Source organism: Salmo salar, chromosome 06 (genome assembly GCF_965601325.2).
Source record: "Salmo salar chromosome 06, fSalSal1, whole genome shotgun sequence".
Lineage (NCBI taxonomy): Eukaryota > Metazoa > Chordata > Actinopteri > Salmoniformes > Salmonidae > Salmo > Salmo salar.
The window spans coordinates 92,420,242-92,443,641 of record NC_138296.1 but is presented as its reverse complement, the minus strand read 5'-3'; the positions used below and the strand labels follow the sequence as shown (position 1 = coordinate 92,443,641).

Sequence of the window (23,400 nt, the reverse complement as noted above, 5' to 3'; positions counted from 1 at the left end):
GTATTTGTAGTTGTGGACATATTCTAAGTCGGAACCGTCCAGAGTAGTGATACTGGACGGGCGGGCAGGTGCGGGCAGCGATCGGTTGAAGAGCATGCATTTAGTTTTACTTGCATTTAAGAGCAGTTGGAGGCCACAGAAGGAGAGTTGTATGGCATTGAAGCTCGTCTGGAGGTTAGTTAACAGTGTCCAAAGAAGAGCCAGAAGTGTACGGAATGGTGTCGTGTGCGTAGAGGTGGATCCGAGAATCACCAGCAGCAAGAGCGACATGATTGATGTATACAGAGAAAAGAGTCGGCTGGAGAATTGAACCCTGTGGCACCCCCATAGAGACTGCCAAAGGTCCGGACAACAGGCCCTCCGATTTGACACACTGAACTCTGTCTGAGAAGTAGTTGGTGAACCAGGCAATGCAGTCATTTGAGAAACCAAGGCTATTGAGTCTGCCGACAAGAATGTGGTGATTGACAGAGTCGAAAGCCTTGGCCAGGTCGATGAATACTGCTGCCCAGTATTGTCTCTTATCGATGGTGGTTATGATATCGTTTAGGACCTTGAGCGTGGCTGAGGTGCACTCATGACCAGCTCGGAAACCAGATTGCATAGCAGAGAAGGTACGGTGGGATTCGAAATGGTCGGTGATCTGTTTGTTAACTTGGCTTTCGAAGACCTTAGAAAGGCAGGGTAGGATAGATATAGGTCTGTAGCAGTTTAGGTCTAGAGTGTCTCCCCCTGTGAACAGGGGTATGACTGCGGCAGCTTTCCAATCTTTGGGGAACTCAGACGCTACGAAAGAGAGGTTGAACAGGTCTGGAGTTAACCACGGGATATATCTGTTCCTGGTTCAACATTTTTTGAATGGGGCATGCTTATTTGAGATTGTGAGGAAAGCACTTTTAAAGAATAACCAGGCATCTTCTACTGACGGAATGAGGTCAATATCCTTCCAGGATACCCGGGCCAGGTAGATTAGAAAGGCCTGCTCGCTGAGGTGTTTTAGGGAGCGTTTGACAGTGATGAGGGGTGGTCGTTTGACCGCAGACCCATTACGGACGCAATGAATGAGGCAGTGATCGCTGAGATCCTGGTTGAAGACAGCAGAGGTGTATTTGGAGGGAAGGTTGGTTAGGATGATATCTATGAGGGTGCCTGTGTTTACGGATTTGGGGTTGTACCTGGTAGGTTCATTGATAATTTGGGTGAGATTGAGGGCATCAAGCTTAGATTGTAGGATGGCCGGGGTGTTAAGCATGTCCCAGTTTAGGTCACCTAACAGCACGAGCTCTGAAGATAGATGGGGGGCAATCAGGTCACATATGGTGTCCAGGGCACAGCTGGGGGCAGTAGGTGGTCTATAGCAAGCGGCAATGGTTAGAGACTTGTTTCTGGAAAGGTGGATTTTTAAAAGTAGAAACTCAAATTGTTTGGGCACAGACCTGGATAGTAAGACAGAACTATGCATCACATCATGGACCAATCCGACAGGTTTTAAAAGGGTGAACTCTACCCACCCATTCTGGATTGAGCCAATTGTTTTTCAACAAGAGTCAACCGTTGACGTATGGTGAACAACAGAGATGATTGTATGACAAAAGAAACACCAAATTCAGTTCAACATTTTACAGAAAAACAGTCCGTTTAACATTCATCAATCCGTTACAGCTCAGACACACCGGTAGGATTGTCAAATGTTTGCCTGCCGATTAGTATTTAACACCTCCAATTATTGTCGGCAGTCAATCTCTTTTATGTTCACACAGAAAAGATAGTGAAGTCGTCAACCACTCAGCCTTGTTAAAATATTCCAAACCAGAAGCTTGCGTTTTTTGGTAATGCATGTCCGTGTGTGTTGCTTTATGTTCTAGTCAATGTTAGCTAGCTGTGCTGGTGTTGTAGAAAGACCTTGTTGATACTAGTCAGATGCCCACAGCTAGATAACTAGCTAGCAAGATGACAAAGAAACAATTTTATCCACTCTCCATAATTGCATACAGCCAAAATATACATTTTTTTAGCTACCTGGCTAAAGTTAGCTAAATGGTTACCATGATTCGCTAGCTAGCTAGCTGTTGTGCTAGCATTATGCTGCACTCACCACACCATTCGTTTCATATGAAGTGTGTGTGACTGCCTTGCTCAGTAGCTAACTAATAATCTAGTGTACATTATCAAACCTAACAAAAAATCCTTCTTCAAACACAAAACTCTTAGCTAGACATAAAATATATAAAGACTTGATATAGAAAAAAAAGTTGTATTATGCAGCATTATTGTTTTAGGTACAACAATTCTGATGAAAATTGCCTTCTTTTTTTCCTTTTTCTTGTCGCTTCCCCATATGGAGGTTCCTGCTCTCTGATTGGCTCAAAGTCAAGTTGTCAGCCAAAGTTAGGTTCATCCACACACAGCAAGTATGTCTTCTGTTCTAGCATGATAAGGAACGGCCTCCTACCGTGATAAGTACCAATCCGCACTCTGTCGACAGTCAGACAGTGAATGCTAGACATTAAAAGAAAGTTGATTTGAACAACTAGAGAGCACATATGAGTTTATAAAATATTTCCCTCAACATTTCTATGGTAGTATTTTGGCTTGGCTACCTTGAAGCAAGGTAAGACATGCCTCATAATATGAAGAACAAAGGTCCAGGTTTCAAACAATTAAGGAACGAATAAAATATAGAGATGGTAATGATAGACCTAACTGTCTTCTGGTAGATGGAAAGGCTTTCCCTAAAACCTTCTCTATTAAATGTTGACCAGCTACAAAGCTACAAAGTAGCCTATACCTACCTGTCAGAATGATATCATGACTACTTGCATCAATCCAGTGGCCTTTTGTTCGGCAAACTCCATCTCATGTCTTCTACAGAAACACAGCTAACCCAACAACAGTGCTAGGTGCCTGTATTACAGAAACACTGCTAACCCAACAACAGTGCTAGGTGCCTGTACTACAGAAACACTGCTAACGCAACAACAGTGCTAGCTGCCTGTACTACAGAAACATAGCTAACCCAACAACAGTGCTAGGTGCCTGTTCTTCAGAAACACAGCTAACCCAACAACAGTGCTCGGTGACAGTACTACAGAAACACAGCTAACCCAACAACAGTGCTAGGTACCTGTACTAAAGAAACACAGCTAACCCAACAACAGTGCTAGGTGCCTGTTCTTCAGAAACACAGCTAACCCAACAACAGTGCTCGGTGCCTGTACTACAGAAACACAGCTAACCCAACAACAGTGCTCGGTACCTGTACTAAAGAAACACAGCTAACCCAACAACAGTGCTAGGTGCCTGTACTAAAGAAACACAGCTAACCCAACAACAGTGCTAGGTACCTGTACTGAAGAAACACAGCTAACCCAACAACAGTACTAGCTGCCTGTACTACAGAAACACAGCTAACCCAACAACAGTGCTAGGTACCTGTACTAAAGAAACACAGCTAACCCAACAACAGTGATAGGTACCTGTACTAAAGAAACACAGCTAACCCAACAACAGTGGTAGCTGCCTGTACTACAGAAACACAGCTAACCCAACAACAGTACTCTGTGCCTGCTCACTTGAATTAATGGGTAACTACACAAAAGAACAAATCTAAATTTCATAGGATTTTCCCAGACCTTAAAGGTGGTCTCCTGATTTTCTTTTTACTTTTTTGTGTACATCCAATGTTATTGTTTTTATATTAACAAAGGTTGATTTTGAAAGCAAAAACACGAAAATAAAAAAAATGTCAATAGTAGGCCTACCAACAGCCTACTTGCACAGTATAGAATGCTCACCCACTCTACCCATTGTGAGTGAAAATGCGCTTTGGTGATACAATTTTACTTTTAAATACATTTTTACCAAGACAGATATGAGTCTTCATGTTCTAAATCGTTCAGTGGGGTGTTTCTTTAGCATATCATTATACACAAATAGTCGGATTTCATCACCTTCTGTTGACAGAGCCACGCAGCTTTCTCTAATCATTTTTGTTTTGTTTTACACGTTGTGGTGATTGTCTTCAAAGTTGCTTCCGTGGGTCTCAAAAAGCAAAATGAACATGACAAGACCTGAATTAAATGTAAAAGGCCTTGAAAATAAAAAGCTTGTGGTACGCTCAGTGCTCCATTGACATTTCACAGAGATACGCTTGTTTTTGTGACAAATATTTTTAAAAGAACAGTAATTTTGCATTAATATGAAAAGCATATATTAAAATATTTACATGTCGTTAAATCGATATCCATCTTGCCTCTATACTGTTTTATGTCCTCTGGATTCTAGAAGAAAGATGACGAGTTCAACAGTAGCCTTAATTCTGACACGGCATCCAGTTTAGCTGACACGATGACATAGACAAGAGTTTCAGTAGTAGCGGTAATATTTAATTTGTGGATATAAACATAGTTGTAATACATTTAATTGCTATTAATGATTAAGACACATGCGTCCTCCGAAACACGACCCCGCCAAGCCGCGCTACTTTCTTGACACCTGCCCTCTTAACCCGGAAGCCAGCTGCACCAATGTGTTGGATGAAACACAGTTCAACTGACGACTGAAGTCAGCCTGCAGGTGCCCGGCCAACCACAAGGAGTCGCTAGAGCGCAATGAGCCAAGTAAAGACATAGATCAATGTAATTGTCAACCAGTTTCACTGACTTCTGAACCAATATTTCCTTTTCTCTACCAAAGTTAGATCAACAACAGGATCTGGGAGTAACCATGGAGGAACATCCCCTATGACCACAGACGGGTCAACCTCCGACGTCCCTCAAACCACTCACATCAGCAAGCTTTCCAACAGTCCAACCAAAACCACTACCTTGTCTACTAGTATATTCCCAACATTCATCTAGAACAGTAGCAGTGGTATGCTAAACCTCACAGCCTTTCAACCCAATAAGCTACTGACAATTTTTTGTATATCCAAAGGCATCTCACCTGCCTCCACTAGTAGACACATACAGATGTTGATTTAAATGCACCAATACATATCCTTTGTCGTGACGTGACTTTCATTAATGTGATGACTGTTATTTATTTAATCCACTAACTATGTTTAATTGTTAACCCGTTTAAATGAACTAATTAGGAATTTGGGGTAAAACGGAAGAAGTTGTTTAACAAGTTACCATCTCCCAAATTAAATTCTTGAAGAAATTATTTTTCGACAACAATCGCTTATTAATCATTGCCTCAAATCAGTCTCATTCTGAGCAGTCGTAACCTTCTTGGATCTGCAAGAACCCCAGCTTTACTGATTATTCAGTACTACACATTGATTTAATTATTTATTTTCTAACTAACTAAATAATGACACAGACTACACATACACACTTACTTGAGACAAAAGTCCCTAGTGGACTGACAAGATATGACGTCTTATTACACAGAGATAGAGAAGGGGGTTGAGAAAACACAGAGAGAAAAAGGGAATTAATCGTGGATACATTCTATAACTATTCCCACAATAATCATATACCTTGCACATGAACCACCGCCCGTTTGGGGTAAGAAAATAACGAATGTATTTACGTGTTGAATGCTTTCGTTAGTCGTCTATCTCGGTCAGAACCAAGCCCTCTCGGAAGGTTGTTTCGGTGGGCTCTCACGTGGTTGAAAGGCTCTGATTGTCCACCAGAGGTCACAACGTCCTTCTTCTTAGTTGTCTGTGCTTGTAGTGGAGTGTTTTCAAAGCAGATATTCAGACACACCAATGATTATCTGAGATGGGATTTTATCCTTCCCACCTTGTCTTTAGTCTGAGTTTGAAGCACTTTACACGCACAGCTGCAGGCTGGCAATGTTCAGGTCTAGTCTGGGCGTTATCTTCTTCACCTCGGGTTGAGGTTAAGTTGTAACCATTTTCAACATGTAGCTAACACTCCACGCTTTTCTGGTCTGGTATGTTAATTCTTAGCGTGTCCTTTTAGGCACTCTGGCCAAAGTGGGTGTTCCGGCATGCTGACACGTACTCTGAATTCACTTGGTGCGTGGCTAGTCACTGTGCATAGTTTATATGAAGAACAATTATCTCATTAGGAACTACAATCTCATTCCTATTCTTAACAAAGAAAGAAATATATATATATTGTTCCAGTGTATACTTTTTGGACGTTATAGTTTTAGCGGCAAAGGTCTTCTGTAGACAAAGGAACATTCCTTTCCCAATACTGAAGAATTTTTGACAGAGTTTTAAGGTGTCAAACCCCCCCCCCCCCTCTTCTCTTATGTGGGTGAGATGGGTCTGGTCATCGTCAGCCATTTGCCAAGCTGATATGAGGCCTTGGATCCTCAGCCTGGAGAGGCATGACACCTTTAAGCTATTTACTGGATTCAGCTTCTGAAGCCAAGTCTTTGCCGCTTTTCCATAAACTATTTACCCGTAATCAATTGTCGTCCTGATTCGAACTCTATAAATATCTTTCAACGATTGTCTGTCAGCACCCCATTCATAACCAGAGACCGAGCTCATAAGATTCAGCACCTTCTTACACTTTATTTCAACATTTATGACATGATCTTTCCATTTACAGTACCAGTCAAAAGTTTAGACGCACCGACTCATTCCAAGGTTTTTCTTTATTTATACAACTTTCTACCTTGTAGAATAATATTGAAGTCATCAAAATTATTAAATAACACATACGGAATAATTTAGTAACCAAAAAGGTTTCAAACAAATCAAAATATATTTGAGATTGTTCTAAGTAGCCACCCTTTGCCTTGGTTGGCATTCTCTCAACCAGCTTCATGAGGTAGTCACCTGGAATGCATTTCAATTAACAGGTGTGCCTTGTTAAAAGTCCATTTGTGGAATTTCTTTCCTTCTTATTACTGAGTTTGAGTCAATCATTTGTATTGTGACAAGGTAGGGGTGGCATACAGAAGATAGCCTCATTTGGTAAAAGACCAAGTCCATATTATGGCAAGAACAGCTCAAATAAGAACATGAAGGTCAGTCAATCCAGAAAATGTCAAGAACTTTCAAAGTTTCTTCAATTGCAGTCGCAAAACCATCTAGCGCTATGATGAAACTAGCGCTATGATGAAACTAGGTCTCATGAAGACGGCCACAGAAAAGGAAAACCCCAAAATACCTCTGCTGCAGAGGATAAGTTCATTAGAGATACCAGCCTCAGAAATTGCTTCCTGATTAAATGCTTCACAAAGTTCAAGTAACAGACACATCTCAGACTGCGTGAATCATGCCTTCATAGTTGAATTGCTTAAAAAAAACTACTAAGGACACCAATAATAAGAAGAGACTTGCTTGGGCCAAGAAACACGAGCAATGGACATTAGACCGGTGGAAATCTGTCCTTTGGTTTGATGAGTCCACAGCATTCTGCAGCGATACGCCATCCCATCTGGTTTGCGCTTAGTGGGACTATCATTTGTTTTTCAACAGGACAATGACCCAAAATACACCTCCAGGCTGTGAAAGGGCTATTTGACCAAGGAGAATGATGGAGTGCTGCACTACCCGACCTCTACCCAATTGAGATGGTTTGGGATGAGTTGGACCGCAGAGTGAAGGAATAGCAGCCAACAAGTGCTCAGCATATGTGGGAACTCCTTCAAAACTGTTGGAAAAGCATTCCAGGTGAAGCTGGTTGAGAGAATGCCAAGAGTGTGCAAAGCTGTCATCAAGGCAAAGGGTGGCAACTTTCAAGAATCTCATATAAAATATATTTTGATTTGATTAACACTGTTTTGGTTACTACATGATTCCATATGTGTTATTTCATAGTGTTGATGTCTTCTATTATTCTACAATGTAGAAAACAGTAAAAATAAAGAAAAACGCTTCAATGAGTAGGTTTGACCAAACTTTTGACTGGTACTGTACACTGAAAAAATATAAACACATTTAGAAGGTTGTAATCTATGGATTTCATAGGACTGGGCAGGGGCACAGCCGTGGGTGGGCCTGGCCCACTTGAGAGCCAAGCCCAGCCAATCAGTGACTTTTCAATGAGTTTTCCCCACAAAAGGGCTTTATTACAGACAGAAATACCCCTTCGTTTCATCAGCTGTCCGGATGGCTGGTCTCAGACGATCCCACAGGTAAAGAAGCCGGTTGTGGATGTCCTTGGTTGGCGTGGTTACACGTGGTCTATGATTGTGAGGCCGGTTGGACGTGCTGCCAAGTTCTCTAAATCGAAGTTGGAGGCGGCTTATGGTAAAAAACTGAACATTAAATCCTCTGGCAACAGATCTTTTATTTTAGCTCATGAAACATGGGACCAACACTTTACAAGTTGCGTTTATTTTTGTTCACTACAGTTTACTCATGTCTCCCTATGAAAGTGTAGAAGTAGTACTGCAACCTGTCCAGTAGATGGCAAGGTGTAGGCCTGTTCATAGCACTCAAACTGGATTCTGTGACATGTGGATCAGATTGATGCCATCAGATTATTTTCTGAAAAAAATGTTTATAAACTCAGATCAATCTGATCATGGATAAATGATCACAGAATCCAAATCATTCAGACCCCCCCACCACCAAAAAAAAGTTTCAAAGCAGCGCCAGAGGACATGTACCTCTGTCACAAATTTAGTGCTTTAATCAAACATTTTATTAGAGTCCACACTTGCAGCTTTAGATTTAATTCCTCTATGAACAAATTGTCAGTAACTAAACGTCCCTTTTTCAGGATCCTGTCTTTCAAAGATGAATTGTAAAAATCCAAATAACTTCACAGATCTTCATTGTAAAGGGTTTAAACATTGTTTCCCATGCTTGTTCAATGAACCATAAACAATTAATGAACATGCACCTGTCGAACGGTCGTTAAGACACTAACAGCTTACTGACGGTAGGCAATTAAGGTCACAGTTATGAAAACTTAAAACACAAAAGAGGCCTTTCTACTGACTCTGAAAAACACAAAAAGAAAGATGCCCAGGGTCCCAACTCATCTGCATGAACGTGCCTTAGGTATGCTGCAAGGAGGCATGAGGACTGCAGATGTGGCCAGGGCAATAAATTGCAATGTTCGTACTGTGAGACGCCTAAGACAGCGCTACGGGGAGACAGGATGGACAGCTGATCGTCCTCGCAGTGGCAGACCACGTGTGACAACACCTGCACAGGATCGGGACATGGGAACATCACACCTGCGGGACAGGTACAGGAAGGCAACAACTGCTCGAGTTGCACCAGGTACGCACAATTTCTCCATCAGTGCTCAGCCTGTCCACAATAGGCTGAGAGAGGCTGGACTGAAGGCAGGTCCTCACCGATGTCGCCTATGGGCACAAACTCACCGTCGCTGGACAAGACAGGACTGGCAAAAAGTGCTCTTCACTGACGAGTCACGGTTTTGTCTCACCAGGGGTGATGGTCGGATTCGCGTTTGAGCGTTACACCGAGGCCTGTACTCTGGAGCGGGATCGATTTGGAGGTGGAGGGTCCGTCGTGGTCTGGGGCGGTGTGTCACAGCATCATCGGACGGAGCTTGTTGTCATTGCAGGCAATCTCAACGCTGTGCGTTACAGGGAGGACATCCTCCTCCCTCATGTGGTACCCTTCCTGCAGACTCATCCTGACATGACCCTCCAGCATGACAATGCCACCAGCCATACTGCTCGTTCTGTGCGTGATTTCCTGCAAGACAGGAATGTCAGTGTTCTGCCATTGCCAGCGAAGAGCCCGGACCTCAATCCCATTGAGCACGTCTAGGACCTGTTGGATCGGAGGGTGAGGGCTAGGGCCATTCCCCCCAGAAATGTCCGGGAACTTGCAGGTGCCTTGGTGGAAGAGTGGGGTAACATCTCACAAGAAAGAACTGGCAAATCTGGTGCAGTTCTTAATGCATCTGGTGTCCACAACACATTATTCCATTTGTTAGTCACATCTGTGGAACTTGTTCAGTTTGTCTCAGTTGTTGAATCTTATGTTCATACAAATCTTTGTATGTTAAGTTTGATGAAAATTAACACCTGACAGTGAGAATTCCCCCCCCCCAGTATAGTTGCTTGAAAATCCTAAAATATAAGAACGCTAAGTGTTTTTTGAAATTGTTTGAAGCCTTGATAACAAAAAAGCTAAAGTAGTTAGTCACCAGCCAGGCTTAAAGCTATATACTGGATTCTGTCCAGCTTCTGAAGCCAAGTCGTTGCCGCTTTTCCATAAACTATTTACCCGTAATCAATTGTCATCCTGATTCGAACTCTATAAATATCTTTCAACGATTGTCTGTCAGCACCCCATTCATAACCAGAGACCGAGCTCATAAGATTCAGCACCTTCTTACACTTTATTTCAACATTTATGACATGATCTTTCCATTTACAGTACCAGTCAAAAGTTTAGACGCACCGATTCATTCCAATGTTTTTCTTTATTTATACAACTTTCTACCTTGTAGAATAATATTGAAGACATCAAAATTATTAAATAACACATATGGAATAATTTAGTAACCAAAAAAGTTTCAAACAAATCAAAATATATTTGAGATTGTTCTAAGTAGCCACCCTTTGCCTTGGTTGGCATTATCTCAACCAGCTTCATGAGGTAGTCACCTGGAATGCATTTCAACCTGTTGGGGCTTCTGGTTAGCAATGAACCCCGAGCCGGGATTGCTAACAAGGCTGGAAATTCAAAACATCAAAAATCTAATAATTTCAATTTCTCAAACAATCAACTGTTTTACACAATTTAAATGATAAACATCTCCTTAATCTAACCACATTGTTCGATTTTCAAAGAGGCTTTACGGCAAAAGCATAAAGTTAGATTATGTTAGGACAGTACATAGCCACAAAAGTACAAACATCCATTTTCAATTCAAGGTCAGGCGTCACCAAAAGCAGAAACCAGCTTGAATTATGCACTAACTTTTGTCAATCTCCATCAGATGACACTCCTAGGACATTATGTTATACAATACATGCATTTTTTGTTCCATCAAGTTCATATTTATATCCAAAAACAGCATTTTACAGTAGCGTGAAATTCAGATTTTTTTCTTCTCTGAAATGCTTCCGGTGAACATAACAAAATTACTATTCGAAAACATTGGTAAATTATAATATTGTCATTCAAAGAATAATATATTATCATCTCGTAATTGCTACCGAATGGCCAGATCTCAAAATAACTTTACTGGGAAATCACATTTTGCAATAAACGGGGTGCTATGCTAAGAACAACAGGCTATGCTATACAGTTAGCATCATCTAAAATCGATAATAACATTGTAAATACCCCCTTACCTTTGATTATCTCCATCAGAAGGCAGGATCCCAGGTCCGGAAGGCATTCCAGGTCCGGAACAAATGTGGTTTCTTTTGACAAAGTTCATAATTTATGTCCAAATAACACCAAGTACTTAGCGTTCATTATGCTCCCACAAAACGTGGTGGGGGGCTGGTAAAATCACGCCGAAAAGCTAAAAAAACCTAGTAAATAATCTATTTATGTTCGTTCAAACATGTCAAATGTTGTTTAGCATTAATCTTTTGGTCCATTTTTAACGTTAAACATCAGTAATATTTTCACACAACCTATCCTATGTCTAGATAAAAAATGATGACAAACTCACGTTTCTCAGATTTATGAGCAGGCGCAAAAAAATGAACTGATGACATGTCAACTTCCTTGGATTCTAATTTGCTCTCTGTTTATCATAGACGCTTCAAACAACTTTATAAAGATCGTTGACATCTAGTGGAAGCCGTAGGTGTTGCGAAATGAATCCTTTCTCACTATGGTATCTATAAAACAATGACACTAAATAGTACAGTCACAAAATTCACATTTTTTTAAATCTATTTTTCACAGGTTTTTGCCTGCAATATGAGTTTTGTTATACTTACAGACACCATTCAAACTGTTTTAGAAAATTCAGAGTGTTTTCTATCCGAATGTGTTAATAATATGCATATCCTAGCTTCTGAGTTGGTGTAGGAGGCAGTTAAAAATGGGCACATATTTTTTTCAAAATGTCTCAATACTGCCCCCGAGCCCCAACAGGTTAAGGTGTCATGACTCTCCTGGCTGAGGATCCAAGGCCTCATATCAGCTTGGCAAATGGCTGACGATGACCAGACCCATCTCACCCACATAAGAGAAGAGAGGGGGGGCTGGGCCGGTTTTGACACCTTAACCTCTATGGGCTAGTTGGGACGCTAGCGTCCCCCCCGTGGTGCACTCCATCAACAGCAGGTGCATTTCAAGAGCGGCAAATTTGAAACCAAATAAATGTCAAAATTCAAATTTTTCAAACATACAACTATCTTACACCCTTTGAAAGATAAACATCTCCTTAATCTAACCACGTTGTCCGTTTTCAAAAAGGTTTTACGGCGAAAGCATAAAGTTAGATTATGTTAGGAGAGTACATTGACAATAGCTGTGTGTAATGTTTTGTCAATTCAAAGACAGGGTCACCAAAACCATAAAACCAGCTAAAATGATGCACTAACCTTTTACAATCTCCATCAGATGACACTCCTAGGACATTATGTTAGACAATGCATGCATTTTTAGTTCTATCAAGTTCATATTCATATCCAAAAACAGCGTTTTACTATGGCATTGATGTTGAGGAAATCGTTTCCCTCCAATAACCGGCAGTCAAGTCAGCACCACAAATTAAATAATTAAAATTAGAAAACATTGGTAAAATATTATATTGTCATTTAAAGAATTATAGATTTACATCTCTTGAACGCAATCAACTTGCCAGATTTAAAAATAACCTTACTAGGAAATCACACTTTGCAATAATCTGAGCACTGCGCCCAGAAAAATACGCGTTGCGATACAGACTAGCCGCCATGTTGGGGAGATCTAAAATCGAAAATACTATGTAAATAATCCATTACCTTTGATTCTCTTCATCAGATGTCACTTCCAGGTATCACAGGTCCATAACGAATGTAGTTTTGTTCAAAAAAGCTCATCATTTATGTCCAAAAATCTCCGTCTTGTTAGCACATGATCTAAGCCCGCCGGACTTCACTTCATGAACGAGGGGAAAAAATATATTTACGTTCGTTCAAACATGTCAAACGTTGTATAGCATAAATCATTAGGGCCTTTTTTAACCAGAACATGAATAATATTCAAGGTGGACGAATGCATTCTCTTTTATAACGTATTGGAACGAGGGTACCCAACATGAACTCGCGCGCCAGAGTCTAATCGGCCATCACCGTTCCATGGCTCTTGTTCGGTCAGATCTCACAGTAAAAGACTCAAAATAGTTTGTAAAGGCTGGTGACATCTAGTGGAAGCAATAGGAAGTGCCAAAACATTAATCAACCCCTGTGTGTTTCAATGGCATAGGCTTAAAGGTAATTCAACACATCAGGTATCCACTTCCTGTCAGAAAATGTCTCAGGGTTTTGCCTGCCAAATGAGTTCTGTTATACTCACAGACACCATTCAAACAGTTTTAGAAACTTTAGGGTGTTTTCTATCCATATATAATAAGTATATGCATATTCTAGTTACTGGGTAGGATTAGTAACCAGATTAAATCGGGTACGTTTTTTTATCCAGCCGTGAAAATACTGCCCCCTAGCCCCAACAGGTTAAAACTCTGTCAAAAATTAGAGGGAAATCTCCCTCTTGCTCTTCAGTATTGGGAAAGAAATGTTCCTTTGTCTACGGAAGACCTTTGCCGCTAAGACTATAACGTCCAAAAAGTAAACACTGGAACAATATTTCTAACATCCGTCTTTTTGGAATGGTCAATGGGGATCTAAAGAATAATCATGCCACGTTGTTTATTATTTTGTGATGTCATTAAGAATGGTATCAAGAAAATACTGTAACTCGGAAAGTGTACATGTTTTATCTGTCCAGTTTCCATCCAATACGCTGTCTGTGTGATATGAAAATGGATGAAACTATTTTTGTTAAGATAGGAATGAGATTTTAGTTCCTAATGAGATAATTGTTCTTCATATAAACTATGCACAGTGACTAGCCACGCCCCAAGTGAGTTCAGAGTTCATGTCAGCATGACGGAACACCCCCTTTGGCCTGAGTGCCTAAAAGGACACGCTAAGAATTAACATACCAGACCAGAAATGCGTGGAGCGTTAGCTACATGTTGAAAATGGTTACAACTTAACCTCATCCCGAGGTGAAGAAGATAAGACCCAGAGTAGACCTGAACATTGCCAGTCTGCAGCTGTGCGTGTAAAGTGCTTCAAACTCAGACTAAAGACACAAGGTGGGAAGGATAAAATCCCATCTCAGATAATCATTGGTGCGTCTGAATATCTGCTGTGAAAACACTCCACTACAAGCACAGACAACTAAGAAGAAGGACATTGTGACCTCTGGTGGACAATCAGAGCCTTTCAACCACGGGAGAGCCCACCGAAACAACCTTCCGAGAGGGCTTGGTTCTGACCGAGATAGACGACTAATGAAGGCATTCAACACGTAAATACATTCGTTTTTTTCTTACCCCAAACGGGCGGTGGTTCATGTGCAAGGTATATGAATATTGTGGGAATAGGCATAGAATGTATCCACGATTAATTCCCTTTTTTTCTGTGTTTTCTCAACCCCCTTCTCTATCTCTGTGTAATAAGACGTCATATCTTGTCAGTCCACTAGGGACTTTTGTCTCATGTAAGTGTGTATGTGTAGTCTGTGTTATTATTTAGTTAGTTAGAAAATAAATAATTAAATCAATGTGTAGTACTGAATAATCAGTAAAGCTGGGGTTCTTGCAGATCCAAGAAGGTTACGACTGCTCAGAATGAGACTGATTTGAGGCAATGATTAATAAGCGATTGTTATCGAAAAATAATTTCTTCAAGAATTTAATTTGGGAGATGGTAACTTGTTAAACAACTTCTTCCGTTTTGCCCCAAATTCCTAATTAGTTCATTTAACCTCTTAGGGCTAGGGGCAGTATTTACAACGCCGGATAAAAAACGTACCCGATTTAATCTGGTTACTACTCCTACCCAGTAACTAGAATATGCATATACTTATTAGATATGGATAGAAAACACCCTAAAGTTTCTAAAACTGTTTGAATGGTGTCTGTGAGTATAACAGAACTCATATGGCAGGCAAAAACCTGAGAGATTCCTTTACAGGAAGTGGCCTGTCTGACCATTTATTTGCTTTCTTTGACATCTCTTTCCAAAACAAAGGATCTCTGCGGTAATGTGACACTTCCCACGGCTCCCATAGGCTCTCAGAGCCCGGGAAAAAGCTGAATGTCGTCATTCCAGCCCCAGGCTGAAACACATTATCGCCTTTGTCAAGTGGCCGATCAGGGGACAGTGGGCTTAGGCGCGTGCACTGGTCGCCCCCGTCTTTCTTTTTTTTCCTCTGTTTACCGAAACGCAGATTCCCGGTCGGAATATTATCGCTTTTTTACGAGATAAATTGCATAAAAATTGATTTTAAACAGCGGTTGACATGCTTCGAAGTACGGTAATGGAATATTTAGAATTTTTTTGTGACGAAATGCGCCTTGCTCGTAACCCTGATTTACCATTTCGGATAGTGTCTAGAACGCACGAACAAAACGCCGCTGTTTGGATATAACGATGGATTATTTGGGACCAAACCAACATTTGTTATTGAAGTAGAAGTCCTGGGAGTGCATTCTGACGAAGAACACCAAAGGTAATAACATTTTTGTTATAGTAAATCTGATTTTGGTGAAGGCTAAACTTGCTGGGTGTCTAAATAGCTAGCCCGTGATGGCTGGGCTATGTACTGAGAATATTGCAAAATGTGCTTTCACCAAAAAGCTATTTTAAAATCGGACATATCGAGTGCATAGAGGAGTTCTGTATCTATAATTCTTAAAATAATTGTTATGCTTTTTGTGAACGTTTATCGTGAGTAATTTAGTAAATTGTTAGTAAATTCCCCGGAAGTTTGCGGGGGGTATGCTAGTTCTGAACGTCACATGCTAATGTAAAAAGCTGTTTTTTGATATAAATATGAACTTGATTGAACAAAACATGCATGTATTGTCTAACATAATGTCCTAGGGTTGTCATCTGATGAAGATCATCAAAGGTTAGTGCTGCATTTAGCTGTGGTTTGGGTTTATGTGACATTATATGCTAGCTTGAAAAATGGGTGTCTGATTATTTCTGGCTGGGTACTCTGCTGACATAATCTAATGTTTTGCTTTCGTTGTAAAGCCTTTTTGAAATCGGACAGTGTGGTTAGATAAAGGAGAGTCTTGTCTTTAAAATGCTGTAAAATAGTTACATGTTTGAGAAATTGAAGTAATAGCATTTTTAAGGTATTTGAATATCGCGCCACGGGATTAGACTGGCTGTTGCGTAGGTGGGACGATTTGGTGCCACCTACCCTAGAGAGGTTAAACGGGTTAACAATTAAACATAGTTAGTGGATTAAATAAATAACAGTCATCACATTAATGAAAGTCACGTCACGACAAAGGATATGCATTGGTGCATTTAAATCAACATCTGTATGTGTCTACTAGTGGAGGCAGGTGAGATGCCTTTGGATATACAAAAAATTGTCAGTAGCTTATTGGGTTGAAAGGCTGTGAGGTTTAGCATACCACTGCTACTGTTCTAGATGAATGTTGGGAATATACTAGTAGACAAGGTAGTGGTTTTGGTTGGACTGTTGGAAAGCTTGCTGATGTGAGTGGTTTGAGGGACGTCGGAGGTTGACCCGTCTGTGGTCATAGGGGATGTTCCTCCATGGTTACTCCCAGATCCTGTTGTTGATCTAACTTTGGTAGAGAAAAGGAAATATTGGTTCAGAAGTCAGTGAAACTGGTTGACAATTACATTGATCTATGTCTTTACTTGGCTCATTGCGCTCTAGCGACTCCTTGTGGTTGGCCGGGCACCTGCAGGCTGACCTCAGTCGTCAGTTGAACTGTGTTTCATCCAACACATTGGTGCAGCTGGCTTCCGGGTTAAGAGGGCAGGTGTCAAGAAAGTAGCGCGGCTTGGCGGGGTCGTGTTTCGGAGGACGCATGTGTCTTAATCATTAATAGCAATTAAATGTATTACAACTATGTTTATATCCACAATTAAATATTACCGCTACTACTGAAACTCTTGTCTATGTCATCGTGTCAGCTAAACTGGATGCCGTGTCAGAATTAAGGCTACTGTTGAACTCGTCATCTTTCTTCTAGAATCCAGAGGACATAAAACAGTATAGAGGCAAGATGGATATCGATTTAACGACATGTAAATATTTTAATATATGCTTTTCATATTAATGCAAAATTACTGTTCTTTTAAAAATATTTGTCACAAAAACAAGCGTATCTCTGTGAAATGTCAATGGAGCACTGAGCGTACCACAAGCTTTTTATTTTCAAGGCCTTTTACATTTAATTCAGGTCTTGTCATGTTCATTTTGCTTTTTGAGACCCACGGAAGCAACTTTGAAGACAATCACCACAACGTGTAAAACAAAACAAAAATGATTAGAGAAAGCTGCGTGGCTCTGTCAACAGAAGGTGATGAAATCTGACTTTTTGTGTATAATGATATGCTAAAGAAACACCCCACTGAACGATTTAGAACATGAAGACTCAGTAAGTAAAATTGTATCACCAAAGCGCATTTTCACTCACAATGGGTAGAGTGGGTGAGCATTCTATACTGTGCAAGTAGGCTGTTGGTAGGCCTACTATTGACACTTTTTTTATTTTCCTGTTTTTGCTTTCAAAATCAATCTTTGTTAATATAAAAACAATAACATTGGATGTACACAAAAAAGTAAAAAGAAAATCAGGAGACCACCTTTAAGGTCTGGGAAAATCCTATGAAATTTAGATTTGTTCTTTTGTGTAGTTATTCATTAATTCAAGTGAGCAGGCACAGAGTACTGTTGTTGGGTTAGCTGTATTTCTGTAGTACAGGCAGCTAGCACTGTTGTTGGGTTAGCTGTGTTTCTTTAGTACAGGCACCTAGCACTGTTGTTGGGTTAGCTGTGTTTCTTTAGTACAGGTACCTAGCACTGTTGTTGGGTTAGCTGTGTTTCTGTAGTACAGGCACGAGCACTGTTGTTGGGTTAGCTGTGTTTCTGAAGAACAGGCACCTAGCACTGTTGTTGGGTTAGCTGTGTTTCTGTAGTACAGGCAGCTAGCACTGTTGTTGGGTTAGCAGCGTTTCTGTAGTACAGGCACCTAGCACTGTTGTTGGGTTAGCAGTGTTTCTGTAGTACAGGCACCTAGCACTGTTGTTGGGTTAGCTGTGTTTCTGTAGAAGACATGAGATGGAGTTTGCCGAACAAAAGGCCACTGGATTGATGCAAGTAGTCATGATATCATTCTGACAGGTAGGTATAGGCTACTTTGTAGCTTTGTAGCTGGTCAACATTTAATAGAGAAGGTTTTAGGGAAAGCCTTTCCATCTACCAGAAGACAGTTAGGTCTATCATTACCATCTCTATATTTTATTCGTTCCTTAATTGTTTGAAACCTGGACCTTTGTTCTTCATATTATGAGGCATGTCTTACCTTGCTTCAAGGTAGCCAAGCCAAAATACTACCATAAAAATGTTGAGGGAAATATTTTATAAACTCATATGTGCTCTCTAGTTGTTCAAATCAACTTTCTTTTAATGTCTAGCATTCATTGTCTGACTGTCGACAGAGTGCGGATTGGTACTTATCCCGGTAGGAGGCCGTTCCTTATCATGCTAGAACAGAAGACATACTTGCTGTGTGTGGATGAACCTGACTTTGGCTGACAACTTGACTTTGAGCCAATCAGAGAGCAGGAACCTCCATATGGGGAAGCGACAAGAAAAAGGAAAAAAGAATGCAATTTTCATCAGAATTGTTGTACCTAAAACAATAATGCTGCATAATACAACTTTTTTTTCTATATCAAGTCTTTCTATATTTTATGTCTAGCTAAGAGTTTTGTGTTTGAAGAAGGATTTTTTGTTAGGTTTGATAATGTACACTAGATAATTAGTTAGCTACTGAGCAAGGCAGTCACACACACTTCATATGAAACGAATGGTGTGGTGATTGCAGCATAATGCTAGCACAACAGCTAGCTAGCTAGCGAATCATGGTAACCATTTAGCTAACTTTAGCCAGGTAGCTAAAAAAATGTATATTTTGGCTGTATGCAATTATGGAGAGTGGATAAAATTGTTTCTTTGTCATCTTGCTAGCTAGTTATCTAGCTGTGGGCATCTGACTAGTATCAACAAGGTCTTTCTACAACACCAGCACAGCTAGCTAACATTGACTAGAACATAAAGCAACACACACGGACATGCATTGCCAACAAACGCAAGCTTCTGGTTTGGAATATTTTAACAAGGCTGAGTGGTTGACGACTTCACAATCTTTTCTGTGTGAACATAAAAGAGATTGACTGCCGACAATAATAGGAGGTGTTAAATACTAATCGGCAGGCAAACATTTGACAATCCTACCGGTGTGTCTGAGCTGTAACGGATTGATGAATGTTAAACGGACTGTTTTTCTGTAAAATGTTGAACTGAATTTGGTGTTTCTTTTGTCATACAATCATCTCTGTTGTTCACCATACGTCAACGGTTGACTCTTGTTGAAAAACAATTGGCTCAATCCAGAATGGGTGGGTAGAGTTCACCCTTTTAAAACCTGTCGGATTGGTCCATGATGTGATGCAGAGTTCTGTCTTACTATCCAGGCCTGTGCCCAAACAATTTGAGTTTCTACTTTTAAAAATCCACCTTTCCAGAAACAAGTCTCTAACCATTGCCGCTTGCTATAGACCACCTACTGCCCCCAGCTGTGCCCTGGACACCATATGTGAATTGATTGCCCCCCATCTATCTTCAGAGCTCGTGCTGTTAGGTGACCTAAACTGGGACATGCTTAACACCCCGGCCATCCTACAATCTAAGCTTGATGCCCTCAATCTCACCCAAATTATCAATGAACCTACCAGGTACAACCCCAAATCCGTAAACACAGGCACCCTCATAGATATCATCCTAACCAACCTTCCCTCCAAATACACCTCTGCTGTCTTCAACCAGGATCTCAGCGATCACTGCCTCATTCATTGCGTCCGTAATGGGTCTGCGGTCAAACGACCACCCCTCATCACTGTCAAACGCTCCCTAAAACACTTCAGCGAGCAGGCCTTTCTAATCTACCTGGCCCGGGTATCCTGGAAGGATATTGACCTCATTCCGTCAGTAGAAGATGCCTGGTTATTCTTTAAAAGTGCTTTCCTCACAATCTCAAATAAGCATGCCCCATTCAAAAAATGTTGAACCAGGAACAGATATATCCCGTGGTTAACTCCAGACCTGTTCAACCTCTCTTTCGTAGCGTCTGAGTTCCCCAAAGATTGGAAAGCTGCCGCAGTCATACCCCTGTTCACAGGGGGAGACACTCTAGACCCAAACTACTACAGACCTATATCTATCCTACCCTGCCTTTCTAAGGTCTTCGAAAGCCAAGTTAACAAACAGATCACCGACCATTTCGAATCCCACCGTACCTTCTCTGCTATGCAATCTGGTTTCTGAGCTGGTCATGAGTGCACCTCAGCCACGCTCAAGGTCCTAAACGATATCATAACCACCATCGATAAGAGACAATACTGGGCAGCAGTATTCATCGACCTGGCCAAGGCTTTCGACTCTGTCAATCACCACATTCTTGTCGGCAGACTCAATAGCCTTGGTTTCTCAAATGACTGCCTCGCCTGGTTCACCAACTACTTCTCAGACAGAGTTCAGTGTGTCAAATCGGAGAGCCTGTTGTCCGGACCTTTGGCAGTCTCTATGGGGGTGCCACAGGGTTCAATTCTCCAGCCGACTCTTTTCTCTGTATACATCAATCATGTCGCTCTTGCTGCTGGTGATTCTCGGATCCACCTCTACGCACACGACACCATTCCGTATACTTCTGGCTCTTCTTTGGACACTGTGTTAACTAACCTCCAGACGAGCTTCAATGCCATACAACTCTCCTTCTGTGGCCTCCAACTGCTCTTAAATGCAAGTAAAACTAAATGCATGCTCTTCAACCGATCGCTGCCCGCACCTGCCCGCCCGTCCAGTATCACTACTCTGGACGGTTCCGACTTAGAATATGTCGACAACTACAAATACCTAGGCATCTGGTTAGACTGTAAACTCTCCTTCCAGACTCACATGAAGCATCTCCAATCTAAAATTAAATCTAGAATCGGCTTCCTATTTTGCAACAAAGCATCCTTCACTCATGCTGCCGAACATACCCTCGTAAAAATGACTTTTCTGCCGATCCTTGACTTCGGCGATGTCATTTACAAAATAGCCTCCAACACTCTACTAAGCAAATTGGATGCAGTCTATCACAGTGCAGTCAGTTTTGTCACCAAAGCCCCATATACTTCCCACCACTGCGACCTGTATGCTCTCGTTGGCTGGCCCTCGCTACATATTCATCGCCAAACCCACTGGCTCCAGGTCATCTATAAGTCTTTGCTAGGTAAAGCCCCGCCTTATCTCAGCTCACTGGTCACCATAGCAGCACCCACCCGTAGCACGCGCTCCAGCAGGTATATTTCACTGGTCACCCCCAAAGCCAATTCTTCGTTTGGCCGCCTTTCCTTCCAGTTCTCTGCTGCCAATGACTGGAACGAATTGCAAAAATCACTGAAGCTGGAGACCCATTTCTCCCTCAATAACTTTAAGCACCAGCTGTCAGAGCAGCTCACAGATCACTGCACCTGTACATAGCCCTCTGTAAATAGCCCATCCAACTACCTCATCCCCATAAAATAATTTATTATTCATTTTTTTGCTCCTTTGCACCCCAGTACCTATCTCTACTTGCACATTCATCTTTTGCACATCTATCACTCCAGTGTTTAATTGCTAAATTGTAATTATTTCGCCACTATGGCCTATTTATTGTCTACCTCATTTATCTTACCTCATTTGCACTCACTGTATATAGACTTTTTCTCTATTGTATTATTGACTGCATGTTTGTTTATTCCATGTGTAACTCTGTTGTTTGTGTCTCACTGCTTTGTTTTATCTTTGCCAGGTCGCAGTTGTAAATGAGAACTTGTTCTCACCTAGCCTACTTGGTTAAATAAAGATGAAAACAAAATATCAATGTGCAAACTCCACCCTCCAGCACACCAGTGTACACCAGCTGAATGAAATCCAGAGCACCTAATCCAATTGGGAAATTGAACCAATTGAAATGAAGTTCATTGGCTAACAGCTGAACATAATTAGCCATCCAGGATAGAAGGGTCTGGGATTCCTTTATGAGGTGCAACCAAAACAGCTGTTTGACATAGCAACAGGGATATTCGGTCAAGGTGTCTCTCTAGCATTTGTTCTTAATACCGTTGTGGTTTTGATCACTAAAATGGCTGTGACTTTTGGACTCTCGTTGAGGTTAGTTTTTCAATGTAGTCATCTGGTTGGTTTACCTTGTCTTAAAGTTTTCACTGGTTACTTGTGTTTAACTGTCTGAATGTTTTGTAGTGTTTCTTGGATTTGCTGCCTGCTAATTGGAGGGATAACTTGTTTTACACTTAAAGGTGTGTTTTGGTTTACACTACTTCAGTTCAAATCAGTCTAGTTCCGATAACTTAAGGCTGGCATTTTACCACAATGTTTATTTTGTTTTCTAGGTAATTCTAATGGGCATCATGCCTACACTGGACCTGAACCAACTGGATCCTATGCCAAAGCAAGTGTGGTGCCTAGTCCAAATGCTAAAGCTACTGGCCACAATGCCACGTCAGCAGAAGCTACTGGCCACAATGCCACGTCAGCAGAAGCTACTGGCCACAATGCCACGCCAGCAGAATCTACTGGCCACAATGCCCCGTCAAGTGTGAAGTCCGGCCCCAGCGCCTCAGCAGAAGCGTCCGGCCCCGGCGCCTCAGCAGAAGCGTCCGGCGCCTCAGCAGAAGCGTCCGGCCCCGGCGCCTCAGCAGAAGCGTCCGGCGCCTCAGCAGAAGCGTCCGGCCCCGGCGCCTCAGCAATAGCGTCCGCGGCCCCGGCGCCTCAGCAATAGCGTCCGGCGCCTCAGCAGAAGCGTCCGGCCCCGGCGCCTCAGCAGAAGCGTCAAGCCTTGAACAGACCGCCCGACCACTCAACTAGGGAGATCATAATTTGGTTTGCATAACTCCTTAATTGTTGTTCCCCTGTTACTGTGCCTCCCTTTAGAAGAAAAGGTAACTGAGGTGGGGAAATGTGCCAACTAAGGCTCTTGTTTGAAATGAGGATCTCCTTCACTTGTCCAGCGTCATGCAAATTGTTTACAGGGGTGGACGCTACAATGGTATAAATGGTTTTTATAACCATACGACTAAAATTGACTTCTGACTTGCCAATATTGCTGACACACTTTTAGGTTCTACGGTTATGCTTTTGATTTAGCCTGGTGTTCCTGCTACTCTTCCATGATATGCTCAATA

At 41.5% G+C, this 23,400-nt stretch overlaps 1 long non-coding RNA gene across 1 annotated transcript; it reads left to right on the top strand.

The window, feature by feature from the left end:
• Positions 1 to 22,239: 22,239 nt before the first annotated feature.
• On the top strand, positions 22,240 to 22,945 carry LOC123739870 (uncharacterized). Its single transcript, XR_014392521.1, has 3 exons — positions 22,240 to 22,369; positions 22,460 to 22,515; positions 22,609 to 22,945. It is a non-coding gene; the product is annotated as an uncharacterized LOC123739870 (long non-coding RNA).
• The last annotated feature ends 455 nt before the right edge of the window (positions 22,946 to 23,400 follow it).